Below are 7,917 nucleotides of genomic sequence, written 5' to 3' on the forward strand. Positions count from 1 at the left end.
TTCAACTATAATCTCTTCAAATATTTTCTCAGTCCCTTTCTTTTTCTCTTCTTCTTCTGGGACCCCTATAATTCGAATGTTGGTGCGTTTAATGCTGTCCCAGAGGTCTCTGAGACTGTCCTCAGTTCTTTTCATTCTTTTTTCTTTATTCTGCTCTGCAGTAGTTATTTCCACCATTTTATCTTCCAGGTCACTTATCCGTTCTTCTGCCTCAGTTATTCTGCTATTGATCCCATCTAGAGTATTTTTAATTTCATTTATTGTGCTTTTCATCGTTGCTTGGTTCCTCTTTAGTTCTTCTACGTCCTTGTTAAATGTTTCTTGCATTTTGTCTATTCTATTTCCAAGATTTTGGATCATCCTTACTATCATTATTCTGAATTCTTTTTCAGGTAGACTACCTATTTCCTCTTCATTTGTTAGGTCTGGTGTGTTTTGACCCTGCTCCTTCATCTGCTGTGTGTTTTTCTGTCTTCTCATTTTGCTTATCTTACTGTGTTTGGGGTCTCCTTTTCACAGGCTGCAGGTTCGTAGTTCCCGTTGTTTTTGGTATCTGTCCCCAGTGGCTAAGGTTGGTTCCGTGGGTTGTGTAGGTTTCCTGGTGGAGGGAACTAGTGCCTGTGTTCTGGTGGATGAGGCTGGATGTTGTCTTTCTGGTGGGCTCGTCCACGTCTGGTGGTGTGTTTTGGGGTGTCTGTGGCCTTATTATGATTTTAGGCAGCCTCTCTGTTAATGGATGGGGCTGTGTTCCCATCTTGCTAGTTGTTTGGCATAGGGTGTCCAGCAACGTAGCTTGCTGGTCGTTGAGTGAAGCTGGGTCTTGATGGTGAGATGGAGATCTCTGAGAGATTTTCGCCGTTTGGTATTACGTGGAGCTGGGAGGTCTCTTGTGGACCAGTGTCCTGAAGTTGGCTCTCCCACCTCAGAGGCATAGCCCTGATGCCTGGCTGGAGCACCAAGAGCCTTTCATCCACATGGCTCAGAATAAAAGGGAGAAAAAATGGAAAGAAAGAAAGAAAGAGGATAAAATAAAATAAAATAAAGCAATTATAATAAAAAATAAGAAAAAAATTATTAAGAATAAATTTATTAAGAAAAAGAATTTTTTTAATTTTTAAAAATAGATTTATTAGTTTTTTATACTAAAAATAAGAAAAAAATTATAAAGAAAAAAAATTTTTTAATTTTTTAAAATAAAAAATACGAAAAAACTTATTAAAAAAATTTTTTTTTAATTTTTTAAAAATAGAAAATAAGGAAAAAATTATTAAGAAAACATTTATTAGGGAAAAAAAATTTTTTTAAGCAGAAAAAAAAAAAAAAAACACAAAACGGACGGACCTAACCCTAGGACTAACGGTGAGAGCAAAGCTATACAGACAAAATCTCACCCAGAACCATACACATATACACTCACAAAAAAAGGAAAAGGGGAGAAGTTAATATATCCTGCTCCCAAAGTCCACCTCCTAAATTTGGGATGATTCGTTGTCTATTCAGGTATTCAACAGATGCAGGCACATCAAGTTGTTTGTGGAGCTTTAATCCGCTGCTTCTGAGGCTGCTGGGAGAGATTTCCCTTTCTCTTCTTTGTTCGTACAGCTCCCGGGGTTCAGCTTTGGATTTGGACCCGCCTCTGCATGTAGGTCGCCTGAGGGCGTCTGTTCCCCACCCAGACAGAACGGGGTTAAAGGAGCAGCTGATTCGGGGGCTCTGGCTCAGTCAGGCCGGGGGGAGGGAGCGGTACGGAGGAGGCGGGGCGAGCCTGCGGTGGCAGAAGCCGGCGTGACGTTGCAGCAGCCTGAGGCGCGCCGTGCGCTCTCCCGGGGAAGTTGTCCCCGGATCACGGGAGCCTGGCCGTGGCTGGCTGCACAGGCTCCCAGGAGGGGCTGTGTGGAGAATGACCTGTGCTCGTCCACAGGCTTTTTGGTGGCGGCAGCAGCAGCCTTAGCGTCTCATGCCCGTCTCTGGGGTCCGCGCTGATAGCCGCGGCTCGTGCCCGTCTCTGGAGCTCGTTTAGGCGGCGCTCTGAATCCCCTCTCCTTGCGCGCCGCGAAACAGAGGCAAGAAAAAGTCTCTTGCCTCTTCGGCAGCTGCAGTCTTTTTCCCGGACTCCCTCCCGGCTAGCACCGAAGCCCGAGCCCCAGCTCCCAGCCCCCGCCCGCCCCAGCGGCTGAGCAGACAAGCCTCTCGGGCTGGTGAGTGCTGGTCGGCACCGCTCCTCTGTGCGGGAATCTCTCCGCTTTGCCCTCTGCACCAATGTGGCTGCGCTCTGCTCCGTGGCTCTGAAGCTTCCCCCCTCTGCTACCCGCAGTCTCTGCCCACGAAGGGGCTTCCTAGTGTGTGGAAACCTTTCCTCCTTCACAGCTCCCTCCCACTGGTGCAGGTCCCGTCCCTATTCTTTTGTCTCTGTTCTTTCTTTTTTCTTTTGCCCTACCCAAGTACGTGGGGAGTTTCTTGCCTTTTGGGAGGTCTGACGTCTTCTGCCAGCGTTCAGTGGGTGTTCTGTAGGAGCAGTTCCACGTGTAGATGTATTTCTCATGTATCTGTGGGGAGGAAGGTGATCTCCGCGTCTTACTCTTCCGCCATCTTGCCCCTCCCTCCCTTCTTCATCTATTGATATGATCATGTGATTATTTTCTTTAGCCTAGTGATATGATGAATTATGATTACTAATTTTCAAATGTTGCACACCTGAAATAAATTCCACTTAGTTGTGGTATATAATTCCTTTTATACATTGTTAGATTTGTTTTGCTTATATTTTGTTGGTGATTTTGCATCTATGTTCATGAGAGATATTGGTGTGCAATTCTCCTTTCTTTTAATTTCTTTATCTGGTTTTGACATTAGAGTGATGTTGGCCTCACAGAATGAATTAGGAAGTGTTCCCTCTGCTTCTATTTTCTGGAAGAGATTGTAGAGAATTGTTATCATTTCTTCCTTAAATTTTTGTTATAATTCATCAGTGGAATCATCTGGGCCTGGTGCTGTCTTTATTGGAAGCTTATTAATTATAGGTTAAATTTCTTTAATAGATACAGACCTATCTTGATTATGTATTTATCCTTGCAAAAGTTTTGGTAAATTGAATCTTCAAGCAATTTGTTGATTTAACTTTTCAAATTTGTAGGCATAACGGTTGTTTATAATATTCATTTTTTATCCTTTTAATGTCCATGGAATCAGTAGTGATGGCCCTTCTTTCATTTCTGCTATTAGCGATTTAATTGGTGTTTTCTCTCTTTTTATTTTCCTTGAGTAGCCTGGTTAGAATGTTATCTTTTTTTTTCTTTTTTTTCTTTTTGGATATGTTCAAAGAAACAGCTTCTGGTTTTGTTGTTTTTCTCTATTTTTTTTCCCTTTCTTCAGTGTCATTGATTTCTGCTTTGATTTATTATTTCTTTTTCCTCTGCTTTTTTTCTCTTCTTTCACCAGTTTACTAAGGTAGAAGCTTAAATTATTGATTTTAGATTTTTCTAGTATAGACATTCAATGCTATACATGTCCCTTTAAGTACTGGTTTTGCTATATTGCACAACTTTTGATAAGTTGTAATTTAAATTTCTCATTAGATTTTCTCTTTGGCCCATGTGCTATTTAGAAGTATATTGTTTAATCTCCAAATACCCTTGATTTTCTTGCTATTTTTTTGTTATCAATTTCTAGTTTATTTCCATCGCAGAATGAGATCATTCTTTGTATCATTTATATTCTTTTAAATTTGATGATGTGTGTTTTGTGGCATAGAATGTGATCTATCTTGGTGTATATTCCATGTGGACTTGAAAATAATGTGTTTTCTGCTGTTGTTAAGTATTCTATGCATGTCATTTAGATCTAGTTAATTGATGTTGCTTTTCAGTTCAACTGCACCTTACTGATTTTCTGCCTACTGGATTTGTCAATTACTAAAAGAGGTGTGTTGACATCTCCTTCTATAAGAGTAGATTTGTCTCATCAGTGTTTGCCTCGTGTATCTTAACAGAATTTTTTGGTGCATACACATTAAGGGTTGCCATGATTTCTTTGAGAATTGGCCACTTAATCATTAAGTAATGCCCATATTTATTCCTGACTTTCTTGTTCTGAATAATGCTTTGTCTGAAATAAATATAGCTAGACCAGATTTTTTTTTATTTTCACTCATATTAGCATGGTAGAGTTTTCTCCATCCCTTTACTTTTTTTTTTAATTTAATTTAATTTAATTTTTTTATACAGCAGGTTCTTATTAGGTATCTGTTTTGTACATATTGATGTATATATGTCTATCCCAATCTCCCCATTCATCCCACCCCCACCCCCGCTTTCCCCCCTTGGTGTCCATACGTTTGTTCTCTACATCTGTGTCTCTATTTCTGCCTTGCAGACCGGTTCATCTGTACCATTTTTCTAGATTCCACATGTATGCATTAATATACGATATTTGTTTTTCTCTTTCTGACTTACTTCACTCTGTATGATAGTCTCTAGGTCCATCCACATCTCTACAAATGACCCAATTTCATTCCTTTTTATGGCTGAGTAATATTCCATTGTATATATGTACCACATCTGCTTTATCCATTCATCTGTCGATGGGCATTTAGGTTGCTTCCGTGACCTGGCTATTGTATCCATCACTTTACTTTTAATCATTTCATGTCTTTATATTTAAAGTGGGTTTCTTATAAACAGCATAGGGTTAGGTCTCCTTTGTTTTCATTCTTTTTTTTTTTTTTAAATTTTTATTTATTTATTTATTTATTTATGGCTGTGTTGGGTCTTAGTTTCTGTGCGAGGGCTTTCTCTAGTTGTGGCAAGCGGGGGCCGCTCCTCATCGCGGTGCGCAGGCCTCTCACTATCACGGCCTCTCTTGTTGCGGAGCACAGGCTCCAGACGCGCAGGCTCAGTAATTGTGGCTCACGGGCCCAGCTGCTCCGCGGCATGTGGGATCTTCCCAGACCAGGGCTCGAACCCATGTCCCCTGCATTGGCAGGCAGATTCTCAACCACTGTGCCACCAGGGAAACCCCTCATTCTTTTTATCAATCTCTACCTTTTAATTGGTATATTTAGACCATTCACATTAAAAGTGATTATTGATACAGTTGGATTAAGATTGACCATATTTGTAACTGTTTTCTACTCATTGAGCTTACTCTTTGTTTCTTTTTTAATCTCCTGCTCTTTTTCTGCCTTCTCTAGTTTTAATTCAAGATTTAATGTTATTCCATTTTCTCTCCTCTTTAGCATATCAGTTATACTTTTTAAAAATTTTTAGTGGTTTCTGTAGAGTTTGCATTATACATTTCCAACTTATTCAAGTCCTCTTTCAAATAACACCATCCTGCTTCACGGTTAGTGCAAGTATCTCATAACAGTGCAAGTATACCATTTCTGCCATTTATTTCTCTTATCCATAATGTATCATCACTGGATGCATTGCTGTTATATTATTATTTTGAAGAAATAGTTATCTTCTTTGATCAACTGAAAATATTAAAAATAAAAGGCTTTATTTTATCTTCATTTATTCCTTGTGTTACTCTCTTCCTTTCTTTACATCGGCCAAAGCTTCTGACCTATATCATTTTCCTTTTCCCAGAAGAACTTCTTTTAACATTTCTTGCAAAGTAGATCTGCATGACAAATTTCCATCAGTTTTTGTTTGCCAGAGAAAGTCTTTATTTCTCACTATTGTTGAAGGATTTTCTCCCCCTGGCTACAGAATTCTAGGTTGGTGGTAGTGTTTTTGTTGTTGTTGTTGGGTTTCTTCATTTCAATGCTTTAAATAGTTACCTGTAGTCCTTTCTTGCTAGCACTGTTTGTGAAGAGAAATCTTGGTAATTGTTACCCTTGTTCCTCTATAGTAAGTTCTTTTTTCTCTAGCTCATCTCAAGAATTCTCTTTTTGTTTGATTTTCTGCAGTTTGAGTATGATATGCCTAGGTGTAGATTTTTTTTTCTATTTATCATGCTTGGTGTTCTCTGAGCTTCCTAGACCTGTGGTTTAGTGTCTCTCATTATTTTGGGGAAATTCTCAGTCATTATTACTTTGAAAATTCTGCTTCTTTCTCTGTTTCTTCTCAGATTATTCCCACTATGCATATGTTACATCTCTTGTAATTGTTCCACAATCCTTGGTTACTCTTTTCTTTTCTTAAAATTATTTTGTTTTCTCTTTGCTTTTTAGTTTGAGGAGTTTCTATCAACATATATCTTTAATTTCATTGAGTCTTTCCTTGGCCATGTGCAGTCTACTGGTGAGCCTATCAGTGGTATTCTTCATGTCAGTTACGATGTTTTTGATTTCTCACATTTCCTTTTGATTCTTTCCTACAGTTTCCATTTCTCTACATACATTACCTGCTATTCTTGCATGTTGTTCACTTTTTCCATTAGAGGCCTAGCGTATGAATCATAAGTATTCTAAAATCCTAGTCTGATATTCCAAATTATCTCCTATATCTGAGTGTGGTTAATTTACTTGCTTTGTTTAATCAGACTGTGCTTTTCTGCCTTTTAGCATATCTTATAATTTTTCTTTGAAGGCTGGACTTAATGTATTGGATAATAGGAACCGATTTAAAGGGCCTTTAGCATGAGAGTTTGTGTTTATCTGCATAAGAGTTATGTCGTGTTTACTGTTTGCTCTTACTGTAGGCGCCTGAGATTTCAATTTCCTTGAGTGTTCTTGTTGTCTTTGGTTTTCCCTAGGAACACCTTCATAAGTAGTCTAAGCCTTGCAGTTCTTTCAGCAGTAATCCTCTGGTATTATATTGGAATCTTGTTGATGCAGTGGTAAGGTGTATGGGAAGTGTTCTATAATCCTGTGATTAGCTGTCCATGTTTTAGTGGCTCTGTGCCCCTGGGCTATTGCCTTCACAAATGCTTCTCAGCTTTTATCCCCCCTGTTATGTGACATAGGAAGTCTGGAGGGGGCTGGAGTTAGGATTTTCCCTTCATCCAAGGTAGTTGGTTTAGGAAAGTACACAGAACAGAAACATCTGGGCCTGTGTTTCAAAATGGTTACTTTTTCCTAGGTGTATTTCAAAAGGGTTTATGTCCCCCTCATGCCAGAAGCATGAGGAAATTTTTCTTGGGTCTTTACCATGAGAACCTGTTTAGGACTCCAGAAGGTAAAACTCACCAAAGTGTGCAGGCTCCCCTAAGACTAGGCTCCTAGGAGTTTTGGGCTCTGAAGCTTGTCAGACATAGCTTCCAGTGTTGCATCAAGTACAGTGTAAATTTTTCTACTCCTTCCTGGATCCAGGACTTTCCGCTCCCAGTGAGCTGTGATTCCCTGTATTTGCCTGCATCTTCAGTTTTGAAGCATTGGTTTTCCCTGTAACTTCAATTCTCTGATGGATCTAAGAAGAGTTGTTGATTTTCAGTTTGTTCAGCTTTTTGTCATTGTGAGGATGGGAGTGATGACTTCCAAGATGTTCACGTGGCAGAGCAGGAAAATTTTTGTCAAATAGTAGAGATGGTACCATATATCCGTGTCTTGTTTCTTATTTTATTGGGAATTCTGATAACATTCCACATTTAAGTATGCTTAATATGTATAGATTTTACAGAAGCGAAATTCCCTACTAATGTAAGTTTGCTAAAAGTTATTACCATGAAGTGTTAAATTTTTATCAAAGGCCCTTTCTTTACCCCTGCATATAATTAAATTGTGATATTGTGATTTATACTAAGAAATATATATTTGGTCTTCGTCCCCAGAGCTGCTAAAACTGTTGGGGTTTCCTAAGTGAAAAGAGCAAGAAAGGTGAAAGGAGTGTTTCATGTTACTGGTACAAGCCCCTTTCAACCACACCTGAGTTTATGTTAATGAGGTGACTTGGAAAGCCCCTAAGGGTGGGGGACTGCCTGGGGGACCCACCATGTGATCAGGGGCTAGGAACTTTCAGTCCTACCCTCTGACAT

Source organism: Eubalaena glacialis, chromosome X, assembly GCF_028564815.1.
Source record: "Eubalaena glacialis isolate mEubGla1 chromosome X, mEubGla1.1.hap2.+ XY, whole genome shotgun sequence".
Taxonomy (NCBI): domain Eukaryota; kingdom Metazoa; phylum Chordata; class Mammalia; order Artiodactyla; family Balaenidae; genus Eubalaena; species Eubalaena glacialis.